Source organism: Lactuca virosa, chromosome 4 (genome assembly GCF_052849685.1).
Source record: "Lactuca virosa cultivar CGN04683 chromosome 4, Lactuca_virosa_CGN04683_v6, whole genome shotgun sequence".
In the NCBI taxonomy this organism is placed as follows: domain Eukaryota; kingdom Viridiplantae; phylum Streptophyta; class Magnoliopsida; order Asterales; family Asteraceae; genus Lactuca; species Lactuca virosa.
Window position 1 is genome coordinate 267,330,516 of NC_136429.1, and position 15,249 is coordinate 267,345,764.

At 39.0% G+C, this 15,249-nt stretch overlaps 1 pseudogene; it reads left to right on the plus strand.

Annotated features, from left to right (window-relative positions):
- The first annotated feature begins 7,005 nt into the window (after nucleotides 1–7,005).
- Nucleotides 7,006–7,725, plus strand: LOC145168828 (small ribosomal subunit protein eS6 pseudogene; annotated as a pseudogene).
- The last annotated feature ends 7,524 nt before the right edge of the window (nucleotides 7,726–15,249 follow it).

The following is a 15,249-nucleotide window of genomic DNA, read 5'->3' on the forward strand; positions in this document are numbered from 1 at the left end:
TAGGGCTGAATTTGATCCTCCCAGTCAAATGACTGAGCTACCACAGCTAGATTCGTAGTTTCGTTGTTGGTAGCAGCTCCCCTGTTGTTTCCCACTGGCACCATCGTCCTTTCATTATTCACTCTTCGATCAGGTCTTGGACAGTCACGAGAAAATGACCAGTCTCGTGACAGTTAAAGCATCGCAACTTTCCTTTGTTGAACCCAACTTTCTTCTCAGCATGCATTCTCCAGTTATTTTTCCCTGTTTTTTTTGCAAATTGTTTTGCCCTGAAAATAGCCATCGCAATCCGCCAAGTGATGTCCATCTCCTTCTCGTCCTCAGGGTGAATTTGATCTAAATATGCAAAAGAAATCTGAGGGGGCAGTTCTCCAGCCACAAAGGCATCGTAGCAGTTCAGTAATCCAGATGATAAAGCCATGTTCTCATCGGCTTCTTTGGGAACAGAGGTGGTAACTAGAACTTTTGAGGATGAAGCTGCATTTGGATAAGGCATTCATGGTGGAACAACATGGGATGTTGGTTGTGGAATAGAAAAAGCTGGACTTTGTGAAGCAGTAATGGATGAAAAGGTATTGTTCGAAGAAATCCCCAGATTAGCAGTCGAGTAAGAGTTCACATGGTTAATTTCCCTTTGCTTGTCATCAAGATCACAGGCTTTAATGATTGCCATTTTTTTCTGCAAGATTGAGTCGGTGGAGATCCTTTGTCTTCTTGATGACTGAGACATTCATGTCCCATGACATTGGGAGAGAGTTAAGCAGCTTCTTGTTAATTTCTGATATTGGCACTAAAATTCTGGCGGTGTTCATTTCGGTGGTGAGAATAGTAAATCGTTGTAGTTAAGCCTCCAATGATTCTCCAAGAATGTGATTAAACATGTTGAACTTCTGTCTGAGCATGTCTTGACGGCTTTGCTTCATTTCTTTATTTCCCTCATACACTTCAATTAATGCTTCCCATAGAGTTTTGGCTGAGTCATACTCCCTGAAACCCTGTGTAATTTCCGGAGATAAGGCCATTGTAAGTGTTGCGAGATCCCTTTCTTGCTCCTCAATTTTCTCGAAATCCACATCTGTGTAATTTGCAAAATCTTTGTCGATAATGGTTCCATTTGGAAGAGTGGTAGTGATTCTAACTGGACCCTTCAGAATGTTGCTCCAAGTTTTGAAATCCTTCATTTTGATGTATTTTTCCATTATGTACTTCCATTCTGGGAAACCCTCAGCTGACAGAAGACGTGCGATTCTTGTGTTAGTTCCCATAATTGAGTCCAACTCATGATGAACTGACATGTTTGTGATTCCATTTTTTAATTTTCTGTGTTTTTCTTAATTGACTGAAAATAAAATTTTGTAAGGAAAAGCAACCGTAAATGATTATAACCAGGAGAGTTCACGGCCGTACAGAGTTCACGGCCGTACACAGAAAATGGTTCACGGTCAGTTCACGTTCAACAGTCAATTCACGGTCCAAAAGTTAACAGTCAATGAATGGGTTACATCCAATGAATGGTTCACGGTCAACTGAGAAGATCACGGTCAAATAAGATGTTAACGGTTAATGAGGATGAGTGTTTCACGGCCGTACACAGAGTTCACGGCCGTAAACGATTCAACAGATGAAAACCGTCAACACCTAGAAACAAATGAAAACAGATGATTTTGAGTTGATTTCGATTCCTTTGGCCTTGAACTTCACGTTGCAATGTAGAAAACCCAGTAAACATGCTTAAACAGTCACGAAAAGAATATTACTCTAGCAGTGAACACCACTTGAATGATTTTGACACTAGATTGGCTCTGATACCAATTTTAAGTCCCACAAATGCGAACCAACCAACGATCAAACACAATCAAGATGCAAAACAGTAAGAATAAGAAGGAGTAGAAGCAAAGAAGTTCCAACAGTGCACACGTTATATTCAAGCAGTAAACGTTTGGTACACTTGGAACACACACATACAACTACTGTTCATCTGACACATCTGACACTATATATAGGAGGCAACCAACTGCAAATCCGCTCACGGCCGTATACACGTTCGCGGCCGAGAACCCTACTCGGCTGTAGACACAACTGCAAACCCACATAACAAGACCAAAACCCTATCAAGACATATACATATAGATGCCTAGCCCAAACCAACAAAATGTGACCTAACAGGGGAGCTAGTCCTCTTCTAGATCTCCTTGTCTTCTTCAAGTCTAATGAACCTCAATGCTTTACTTCTGACTTCGTCCATTTTCCTACATGGATCCATTACGATGTAACGTCCCAAAAACAATGATAAAAATTTCATTTGGAAGTTTATCAATTCATTCATAAATTGTTCAAAATAACGCAACCAGTTATAATATTCAAAACATCAGAGTACAATTATTCGAAATGCAGAAATCATGAGGGGAGGATGATGTGCCATCACGTCAAGCCCTTCCCTTTCGAACCATAAGTACTTGAAAACAAAAACAAAACTGTAAGCATAAAGCTTAGTGAGTTCCCAAAAGTACCACATACCACACACAAGATAACGAATGCTATGGGACGAATCATAGTTGTTGGGTCTAAATTATGGTTTATACTTTGCTTTTCTAGGAAATTATAATTTTCTGTCTAGGACTGAAAACTATTCACGGCCCAGGTGGTGTTTACGGTCGTGAACTGGTTCACGACCGTGAACCCATTCACGGCCCATGTCTACTATATATTGTATTAGTGGTGAGAAGTGCATGGGGGTGAGAGCATATTGTAGTAAGAGAAAGTTAGAGAGAAGAGAGGAGCTTAAGTGTGTGAAAGTTGTGTGTGAATCTTGTATTTGGATCTTCATTCTAATCAAATCATACAAGATTCATCATCTTCTTCTTCTCCTTCTTCTTCATTAGATCTGGCATCATCTGTTTGATCGGGATTCCGCACCATCAAACGGATCTGATTGATTCACAAGCAGATTTGGGACTTACAAGTAGTATCAGAGCTTGGATTGTATTAATCAATTTTGTCAGATCTGGAGCTTATTTGATCTTATTTTTGAAGGATTTTTGCATTTTTGGATAGATCTCTGAAAATTAAGGGGGGTTTGTTCTTTGTATTTTTGATAAAAACGTGTTTTGGAGCAAAAACGGTGAAAAACGTCATTTTTCTTCACATCTGTTGAAGGGTGTACGACCTTTGAATGATGTACGGCCCAAGAAGGGTTTACAGCCCGAAGTTCGTTTACGGCCCTCGAAGTTTACGTCCAGCCTCGCACGTCTTCGGTCACAAGTGTTCCGTCACGTGTTTGGTCAGACGGGTTTACGGCTCAGCAGTCTACGGTCCTTGGAGTTCACGGCTCATCCTCGTCCTCGCATTGCAATCTCGGTCGCGCAGCTCATCCTCGCACATCCTTGCACCCTCGCATGCGCATCTGAAAAAATAGGAAACAAAATTGGGGGTGCCGGGGATCGAACCCGGGTCTCCTATTCTCTCCTCCTTGGCGTCTTACCAGTTGGGCTAGGCTGAATCTTGTTACAAGCCTTCGAATTTTAACTCAAATATTATACCTTCGGTTCCTACTTTCGCATTTTAACACTTTTAGCCCAAAAACCAATTTCTTTTATTATTAAATTTTATTTTCAACCCAAAATTGTAGCTTTTAATTTTTAACTTTTAATTTTGACTTTTTCCTAAAAATTTTGACTTTGACTTTTAAAGTTTGACCTTTGACTTTAAACTTTGATTTTTTCGTTTAACTTTTAAATTTTCAAATTTAGCTTTTCGGTTTGACTTTTAAGTTTGACTTTTCAAGTTTGACTTTAAAGTTTGACTTTTTAAATTTGACTTTTAAGGTTGACTTTTGAGGTTTCAAGTCAAAGGGCATTTTTGGTAAACAATGAGTTCCTCAAACATCAAAGTCAATGAAGTTTCCTTGGAGAATTTACGTGTGCATTACGAATTATTACGTAGAGAAAATGAGGATCTAAAATATGAAAGGTACACTATTAGGAAAGAACAAAAACCATTAAAAGAAAAATTAGAGTCCAAAATTAAAGATTTCAAGAAACTGCAAGAAGATTACAGCAACAAGTGTGAGAATTATGATCACATCAAAAATAAACTTTCTGTTGTAACTGAAGAACTTGACACTTTGAAAATTAAGTGTGCAAAAATAGATGTTAGTTTCAAAAATTATACTGCGTCAAGTAAGACAGTCGAGTCCTTAGTTGAAAAACAATTGAGTTTTAAAGATAATCAAACCAAGGGTCTAGGGTATGATAAAGTTCATCCTCCTTTTAATCACACTTATCAGTTTAACCCTTTAACCAAAGAAGAAATTGAAAATGAAGCACACCTTAAGTATGACCAACCCCCTGCTTCAGCTTCAGTTAAGACTGAACAATCAGCGCCAACTGAGGGTGCTGAGATGAACAAAAAGAACACTTTTGAACAATCCAATGACTCCTTGAACTCTGAATCTGTTGCTTTTAACTCAGTTACTCCTAACAAACATGCGGTTGAGAAATACAGGCCACCAATTCTAGTGAAACAACTTCCCTACTATGCACAAGGGTGGCAAAACGCGTCAAGAGGGAGATTTTTCAAAAGAAACCCCTCAAGGTCACGTTCAGACAATGGCGACTAGAATGCCACGAAGGGCAAGAGTTCAACTCCCAAGGCCAAGAAATCAACTCCCAAGGGCAAGAAGGGAATGCCGGCCTAGAAGCCAATTTCAAGAAATGATCCAACGAAACCTAAACCGGCTAGGTCAAAGTCATCTCAACAGCAGACCTCAAGTTCATAATCAAGTGCCGAGGCACCCATCCGCTCGAAAAAGAAATGGGTTAAACCCGACTACAGATGGGTACCAAAGGTTCAATCTCCCAAATCATCTAATGCGTCTAATATTTCATCATCTTTTGTTTGTGATAAACATGATATGTCATGGGAGAGAGTTCCTTGCACAGATGACAAAGGTCAACCCAGTTTCAAACTGGACTGGGTTCTAAAGACCAACTAATCCCGCTATGTGTTGGAGCAGCTATGGAGTAATATCATCAGACTTCGGTTTGTTGGTAGTGGCTATTCCAGGCACATGATAGGAGGCATTTCTCAACTGTACAACATTCAGAACATTGTTTGAGAGTATGTGTCCTTTGCGGGAAAGGAAGAAAGGAAGGGATCACTCATGGGGTTAGTGCTTAACGATGTGAAGAATTTTCGGATCTGTTCTGAGATTATGCGTGCTGTTCTCAGACCTTCTGGATGCAAATTCAATCGGTGACTTACGGTTTGATTTTTCTTCTCGATACTCCTAAGTTTATCTTAGACTGTTTCATTTCAAAGACTTTTTTCTTTAATTTCCTTGTATGTCTTTCTTTAGTAGGTTGTTTTGGGAAGTGATATGAAGTATAGTGCAAAAGAGCAATTTATGATGCGTGTAATGCACTAAAGCCGAATTGTCTAGACTATGTATTCAATGTGCTGGTAGGCACAAAGGATTCAAAAGGACTTGACTCAGTTTGAAAAATTGAAAGGACTTGACTAATATGAACTTAGATAGTTTCATTTGGACTGACCATACGACGCTCCGGTAGATTGAGCAGTGAGATAAACATGGGAGCCTGTGAGATACACTAAAAGTTAATTATCTAGAACTGTGGCTGAACATTTCCTTGATGTATAGACTCATGTCCTTAATTCCGGTATTGATAGGGCAACTGGGGGGTTCTGATAAAGTAGGTCTGTAGGAAATAATTTTCTTGCGTTTTATCTGTTAGTCATATGTTGCTTCCTTTGTGTGATTGGAACATATCCGACCTGGAATGCAATATATGCAACACTATCTCTATGCATTTCCATATCTATGAAATTCTTTCTATCTGTTAGCCATATGCTGTTCCCTCTGCGTGATCGGAAGATCCGACCTGGGACACAGCATATGCACTCTACTATCTTTCTAAACCCCTATCTATGTTAGTCCTATGTTGTTCCCTCTGTGTGATTGGAAGACATCCGACCTGGGATACAACATATGCACTTCTATATCTGACTTTTTTCTTAATGATTGAATACTCACCTAAAGTAAGGAGTTCTTTGGAAGTTCTTGATTACCGGGGTATATCGTGAAGTGGGAAACATGTTCTAGTACATCTAGAATTGAACCATTTAATAGGTTGTCTATAGATCTTGCTGCTTGATTTAAGTGGACAACAATATCCTTGGTCGTCGTCAGCTAAATGTCCATTTAGGAATATATATCACAATGACTCGTCACCTATAATCTGTCCAAATTGTCAACATCCTTTGTGTTTAAGTGGACCACAATACCGGTGATTGACCAGATCTTGACACGCAGGCGTGTGCTGATAAACGATATTGGATTGCTTGACAACTTTGATCCCAAATATTTTTGTTTTTGTTAAATTTGTTCATAGTTTTCCTCTATGCACAAATTTAGGGGGAGAATTAAAAAAATTCAAAAAATCAAACAAAAATCAGAAAAATTCAAAAAAAATCAAAAGAATCAAACAAAAATCAGAAAAATTAAAAAAATCCAAAAAATAATGTTATTTCTGTTTTATTCTTTCTTCGGAAAATCAAACAATCCAAAAATATTTTTGCTTCTGTTTTATTTTTTTTAGAAAATATAAAAAATGCAAAAATATTGTGTGCTAAGTTTTCTTTTAGTTTTGTTTTGTCTTGAAAAGTGAATTCAGATGTAGACGAGACTCATGGAGACTGTATCAAAAATATCTAAGCCAAGGCTTCATCCGTGATCATCGAAGAATTCTCATTCGAAGGAGCAAGAAATGAAGATTATTCTTTAAACATTCAATCCTTCAACCCCAAAAGCAAGGTGAAGCTGACTTGAAGATTATGTGACAGATTGTATTGAAGACTCCTCAATCAATTTGCTGCTATTCTTGAACCTGCTGAAGTGATCCAGAAGATTTGATCTCTCTATTGTTCTCTCTGAAGATTCTGAAGCTGAAAGCGCCATCTTTTAAGAATCTTTTCAAGAAGCAGCCCTTTGTTCCAACGCCGCATAATCAAGACCGGGAGAGAAGATGAAGTTTAATATTGCCAATCCCACCACCAGGTGTCAGAAGAAACTCGAGATTGATGATGATCAAAAACTCCGTGCATTCTACGACAAGAGGATCTCACAGGAAGTTAATGGAGATGCTCTTGGGGAGGAATTCAAAGGCTATGTTTTCAAAATCATGGGAGGATGCGACAAACAAGGATTTCCAATGAAACAAGGAGTGTTAACTCCTGGCAGAGTTCGCCTTCTTCTTGTGAGAGGAACACCCTGCTTTCGTGGGTATGGAAGGAGGAATAGTGAAAGGAGAAGAAAGTCTGTACGTGGTTGTATAGTGAGCCAAGATCTTTCTGTTTTGAATCTAGTTATTGTCAAGAAGGGTGACAATGATCTTCCTGGATTGACCGATGTTGAAAAACCTAGAATGAGAGGTCCAAAAAGGGCATCTAAAATCCGTAAACTTTTCAATCTTTCAAAAGAAGATGATGTTAGGAAGTATGTCAACACATATAGAAGAACATTCACAAACAAAGATGGAAAGGAGGTTAGTAAAGCACCAAAGATACAGAGATTGGTGACTCCATTGACATTGCAAACGAAACGAGCAAGAATTGCAGATAAAAAGAAGAGGATTGCAAAAGCAAAATCTGAGGCAACTGAATACTAGAAACTTCTTGCTTCCATATTGAAGGAGCAGAGAGAGAAGCGTAGTGAGAGCATATTGTAGAGAGAGAAAGTTAGAGAGAAGAGAGGAGCTTAAGTGTGTGTAAGTTGTGTGTGGATCTTGTATTTGGATCTTCATTCTAATCAAATCATACAAGATTGATCATCTTCTTCTTCTCGTTCTTCTTCATTAGATCTGGCATCATCCGTTTGATCAGGATTCCGCACCATCAAACAGATCTGATTGATTCACAAGCAGATTTGGGAATTAAAAAAATTTAGGGGGATTCCTCTATGCACAAATTTAGGGGGAGAATTAAAAAATTCAAAAAATCAAACAAAAATCAGAAAAATTCAAAAAAATTCAAAAAAATAAAACAAAAATCAGAATAATTAAAAAAAATAAAAAAATAAAAAAACAAATTAAAAAAATTAAAAAATCCAAAAAATAGTGTTATTTCTGTTTTATTTTTTGTTCAGAAAATCAAAAATCCAAAAATATTTTTGCTTCTGTTTTTTTTTTCCAGAAAATATAAAAAACCCAAAAATATTGTGTGTTAAGTTTTCTTTTAGTTTTGTTTTGTCTTGAAAAGTGAATTCAGATGTAGACGAGACTCATGGAGACTGTATCAAAAATTTCTGAGCCAAGGCTTCATCCGTGATCATCGAATAATTCTCATTCGATGGAGCAAGAAATGAAGATTATTCTTTAAACATTCAATCCTTCAACCCCAGAAGAAAGGTGAAGCTGACTTGAAGATTATGTGACAGATTGTATTGAAGTCTCCTCAATCAATTTGCTGTTATTCTTGTACCTGCTGAAGTGATCCAGAAGATTAGATCTCTCTATTGTTCTCTTTGAAGATTCTCAAGCTGAAAGCGCCATCTTTCAAGAATCTTTTCAAGAAGCCTCCTCACCCAACGTGCGTTCAAAGTCAAATTTTGAAGAAAAGCCCAACTACTCAAGATGAAGTCATTCATTGAAGATTCATCATGTTCATGTTGAAGCTGTGAAGAAATCGAAGATAAATGCTGAAGCCAAGATCCCAATGAAGATTGACAAGAAAAGACAGCTACTTTTTAGGGGGAGCTTGTTGGGTCAATTAGAAAAGAAAGCTATAAACCAAGGGGGAGATTGTTGGGTCTAAATTATGGTTTATACTTTGCTTTTCTTGGAAATTGTAATTTTCTGTCTAGGACTGAAAACTATTCATGGCCCAGATGGTGTTTACGGTCGTGAAGTGGTTCATGGCCGTGAACCCATTCACGGCCCATGTCTACTATATATTGTATTAATGGTGAGGAGTGCATGGGGGTGAGAGCATATTGTAGAGAGAGAAAGTTAGAGAGAAGAGAGGAGCTTAAGTGTGTGTAAGTTGTGTGTGAATCTTGTATTTGGATCTTCATTCTAATCAAATCATACAAGATTCATCATCTTCTTCTTCTCTTTCTTCTTCATTAGATCTGGCATCATCCGTTTGATCGGGATTCCGCACCATCAAACGGATCTGATTGATTCACATGCAGATTTGGGACTTACAATAGTCTTGCAGTCACTTTCTGCCATGGGCCAAATAATGGTATTTCCTTGCAATGCCGAGGGCCAAATACGTATCTTTCATACAAATGCCAGGGGCCAGATCCTGGTCTTTCATACAATTGTAAGGGGCCAGATCCTGGTCTTTCATACAATTGCCAAGGGACAGATCCTGGTCTTTCGTGCAGTATCACAAAAACAATTAGCATTCTACACAACAAAGTAATGAGGAGACCCATGGATCTAATGAGGAGACTCACCTCCAAAATAAGATAACCGAGCCACACAGTCGAGCTGCTGCTAACACGACTCCTCACTCTAATTAATTCCCAAATATAACCCTAACCAATAATCCAAGTTTTTAAACCCATAATAACTAGTCCAAAAATCCCAATATCCTAATTAGGGGAAAAAGGTCATTTTCCCTTCCCATTCGGCCCAACAAGAAAAGCCCAACACCTAATGTCCAAGGCCCAAGGCCCAAAAGCTGGAACTAGGCCGTACTCCCCATGTACCACCTTGTACGCCCCACGTACAACGACTGATGCAAGAGGAAAATCAGGGTCGAGGTGTAGTACGCGTAGTGTGACATCCGTCAAATGTTGGTCAACAAAAGTCAACTGAAGCATAAATTAGGTTAAAATAGTGAAATGTAATTTTCATAACCTTCTTAATGTATTATCGGGTATTATATTATTACATACGACATTTTAAATCAATTATCGAGTAAGCGCTTTAATTAAGTTTAAATAGCTTATTGGTGGCTTGAAACTGAATAAAACACACATATATTATTTTGGTATAAATAATATTAATGACACGATGAAAACTTGTTCATAAAACCATTGAAACATAGAACGAAACTAGACCTAGTATGTGGCTTCATACTCTGGTGGTTTTGTCCTGAAAAAGAGGTCATTCAATCAAGGAAAACATAAGTTATCACGTTTTAACACTCATATTATTATATAACAGATTTTTAAATAGTCAAATTATAACGTATTAATATTATTATTAATAATATTAAATAACATCATTTTTATTAGTTATTAAACCATACAAATTTCTCATATTACAACACACTTCTATAAAAATGGCAATTCTTTATAAAAGGGGGCTAGGTTTTTTTAAAAACTATAAGAAGACAAATCATGTCTCTTCTTTTACAACATAATCCACCATATCCCAACATCATCATTATATTCTAATGTTATAAAAATGAAAAAGCCTTACCATGAATTTTTATATTTAAAACACCATACTTCATTTTATTAAATAAGGAACCTTACCTTGATTATTTTAATCAAAAGGCACCACCTCTTCCTTTCCCCATGCAGCCCACCCCTCCTCCTACAAAAATCAGCAAAGAGGCCCTTGCCCCTCTCTCTTTAAACCTTCAAACTCATTCTCATAATCTCTAAACTCTCCAAGAAACATTCTAGCTAATTCAAGACTCTTTGGCAAGTGTTTTGCAAGACTTTTTAGTAAGTTTCCATTCATATATTCGAGATCCTTCTCCATTCTATCATCATGTTCTAGTTGTCTCATTTTCACTCTTGGAACAAAAAGCCTAGGCAAGATCTTGAAGTTTCAAGAAGGTGTCACTTGATTTTTACCTCATCTTCATACCATCTTCTAGGGAAAGCATAAAAGGTAATTTCATACCCCCTTTTCTACCAGTTTTCACTCATTTTACACTTTCGGGGGAGGTTACATGCCATGCAAACAAAATACATTTGGAAAATGACTTTACACAAAGGTCCTGGATCTAATATATTTTGGATAAAACTTTTAACCTTTGTGTAATACTATTACATGCATGTGTATGTTCCATTTATGAAAATATATACATGTATTCATATTTTTGAAGAAAGCACACAAGTCTCATTCCTTCATATGCACAAGTTTCTAATATTAGATCAATTGTTTGGTGGATAATACCTTTATCCATTGGATAATATTATTACACATTGGATAAACACAAACTAATATTTTTACCAAAAGTCTAGTTTTGAAAGATTAAAACTTTGTGTTCACACTTTTTATAAGTTTAGAAGTTATAGGAACTTTTCTCTTATAAATGATTTCAGATTCATACTGCCCACAAACATTTTTCTTTTACGCCGAATGTGTACAAATACAAAACTTTTTAGAAGGCAGAGATGCGATTTTCACATGAGGAAAAACATCAGATTTTTCTACAACTAAACTCTTATGAACTCACCAACTTTATGTTGACTTTTAAAATGGAATGTAATCTCAGGAAACAATTAAGCTCGGATCAGTAAAGCTACTTTTGAAGACAAGACACCAAATATCATTACGGGAACTACTTTAATTGATAACATGCAATATCTTGTAATGTATTTTGATACTATGTAACATTTGGGTCATGTAACTGATATAATCATATGGTATGATGGTTGCTTATGTACTTGTGTTTCAATGTATACAATTATTGTGATACTGTGTTCTCGTTCCACCCCCGAACGTTTCCTCCATTTGGTCTGGGGGTGTGACATGCAGCGTACATGTTTTTACGCCCGACGTACGCACCCTAGGTCAGAAATCCCATTAAGGTCTTAATGCCTTAAGATGTTATCTCTAAACTTCAGATCTAAGCTTATTAAAACCTCTAAGGCCATTAAGTTGCAATCTTTATGCCTTTGCATGGATAGAAAGAGCCCAACACTAAAAACTTTACTTATTCAATCATATTGCTACACTATAAATATTGCATGGGGAAAAACCAAGATCCAAGCTTGCATTTAATGACTTAAAATACCCTAAAATATATGAAAGGACAACGTAAAGGCTTTGGAGTACCTCATACTCACAAAGACCTTGGTTTTAGGACAAAACAGATAAAAATCTAAGCTTAACCAAGATCTAGAGAAACATGAATCAAGGTTAGAGCTTTATACCTCCAAATGGTGCATAATGAAGAGAAAATGTAGGATCCAAGGATTTGAGAGCAAAACCACTTCTTTGGTGATCTTCCTTCACAAAAAATAATGCCCACAACTCACTCAAAAGCTCAAAAATGGTCAAAATGGGTTTAGGTTTGAATGGGGATCAATATGAGGGATAGAGGCTGAAGAGAAGAAGGGTTTTAGGGATATAAGGGTGTTTAAATAGTGCGCAAACCCTAAATATTAGGGTTTGGTCCAAGCCACGTACGCCCTGCGTACAAGTGTACGCTCAGCATACTCGCGCAAGACCAGGTACACCCAGCATACCAACATGTACACCCAACATACTCATGGTGCCTCCAAAAATCCGAAAATGCCATAAAGGGCCACTTTGCAAATAATAATCATATACTAAGCGGAAAAAGGGTAAATACCTGGAAGAGCAAGATTTTACAACTCTTGCCCACTTGAACTAGACTTTGTCCTCGAAGTACACTTTCGCGAATAAATCAAGGTAGTGGTATCGCATCTCCGCCTCAGGCTCCCACGTCCATTCGGAACCTTTCCGATGCTGCCATTGGACCTTTACCAGAGACACTTCCTAGTTGCATAAATCCTTCATCTTCCGATCCAAGATCGCCACCGGTCTCTCCATGTAATTCAGACGATCATCAACCTGAATGTCATCTAGAGGAACAACTGCCGACTCGTCGGCCACACAATTCTGAGGCTTAGACACATGGAAGGTGTTATGGATCTGGCTGAGCTCATCAGGTAAATCCACCCGGTATGTAACCTTGCCTACCTGAGTGGATATCTTGAAAGGACCAATGAATCTGGGGCCCAACTTTCCCCGCTTCCGAAAAAGGATGACACTTTTCCAAGGTGACACCTTCAGAAGCACCAAAGCTCCTTCCTGAAACTCGAGGTTCGAACGTCGTACTCTTATGTCGGGTCTGCGAGACTCATAACATGTCGCGTACCTGCTGAATCAACTCAGTGGTATTGATTACAACGTCAGTACTCCCCATGAACCGATGGCTGACCTCCCTCCCGTAAACCGGGGTCCTGCACCTCCTTCCATACAACATCTCAAACAATGGCCGATCAATTTTATTATGATAATTGTTTTTGTAGGAGAACTCGGCCAATGGAAGGTAAGTATCCCAACTCCCTCCAAAATCTAGTACACATGCCCGAAGCATATCCTCGAGCGTCTGAATTATACGGTCGCTTTGGCCATCAGTTAGGCGGTGGTATGTTTTACTAAAATGAAGCTGACTACCCAATTCCTCATGAAACTTCCTCCGAAACCTGGAGATGAAACAAACATCCCGATCCGATACCACCGAAACTGGCACCCCGTGCCGAACTACCACCCCCCGAACGTAGATGTCAACTAAATTCTCAGAAGATATGCTCTCGGTAATCGGTATGAAATGCGCACTTTTGGTCGACCTATCAATAATGACCCAAATAGAATCAACTCCACGTGCCATCCTTAGCAGCTTTGTGATGAAATCCATGGTAATCTCTTCCCACTTCCACATGGGAATGGGTAAGGGCTGCATCTTGCCGTGGGGTCTCTGGTGTTCGGTCTTGACTTTCCTGCAAATCAGGCACCTTTCAAAAAACCAAGCTATTTCCCTTTTCATACATGGCAACCAATAACTTAACCTCAGATCCCTATACATCTTCGTGGCCCCCGGATGGATAGAGAACTTTGACTTATGCGCCTCATCCATAACTGTCTGCCTCACCTCTCCTGTTGTCGAAACCACCCTGATGCTACCACACTGAATCAACAACCCCCGACTGCCTCTGATAAATAAAGGAATCTATCATATGATCCGTTTAGCCTTCCAGTTCTCGTTTTTTAATCCCTCCACCTGAGCCTTCTTAGTCAGATCTAACAAAGGCGAAGTGCCAACCATCCTCAAGAAGATAACCTTAATAGAAGAACTCACAGCCTTACGGCTCAAACCATCGGCCACTACATTGGCCTTCCCAAGGTGGAACAGCGTCTCGCAATCATAATCCTTTACCACATCCAGCCATCTCCGTTGCCGCATATTCAAATTTGGCTGATCCATCAAGTATCTCAAACTCTTGTGGTTAGTGTAAGCAGTACACCTAATCCCATATAGATAGTGCCTCCAAATCTTGAGGGCGAAAACTACCGCCCCCAACTCCAAATCATGTGTAGGATAACTCGCCTCATCAGGCTTCAACTACCTCGAACCTTAAGCAATCGCGTGACCCCTCTACATAAGGACAACTCCCAAACCCGAAATAGAGGTGTCACAATAAACCAAAAAGTCATCCACTCCCTCGGGAAGCGCAAGAATCTGGGCCTCGCATAATCTTTGCCTCAGACTCTCAAAAGCCAACTGCTGATTAGGCCCCCATCGAAACGCCACATTCTTCTTTGTCAATCGGGTCAAAGACACTGCAATCTTGGAGAAATCCTAGATAAATTTCTGATAATACCATGCGATACATAGGAAACTACAAATCTCAGATGGGGTCCTCGGAACCTCCCATCACATCACAACCTCTATCTTAGCCGGATCGACGAAGATACCCTTCTGATTGACAATGTTCCCCAGGAACTGGACCTCGCGCAACCAGAACTCACATTTTAAGAATTTGGCATAGAGCCTCTCCATCCTCAGGGCCTCCAACACCTCCCGTATCATGAGACTAGAATATCATCAATGAATCCTATCACAGACGATCCAGCATCGGACTGCAGACTCGGTTCATGAGACCTAGGAGTGCTGCTCATTCGTGAGCCCGAATGGCATCACGACGAACTCGTAATGACCATAACGTATCATGAAGGATGTCTTCTGCATATCATCATCCCTGAACCTCATCTAATGGTACCCTAATCGCAAATTAATCTTTGAAAACCAAGATGCACCCTGAAGTTGATCAAATAAATCGTCAATCCTCATAAGTGGGTAAAGGTTCTTCACCGTTAGCTTATTCAACTCTTGGTAGGCAATGCACATCCTGTGTGAACCGTACTTCTTTTTTATAAACATAATAGATGCTCCCCACGGAGAACTGCTCGGACGAATAAAGCCATTGTCTAGCAGCTCCTGAAGCTGCGC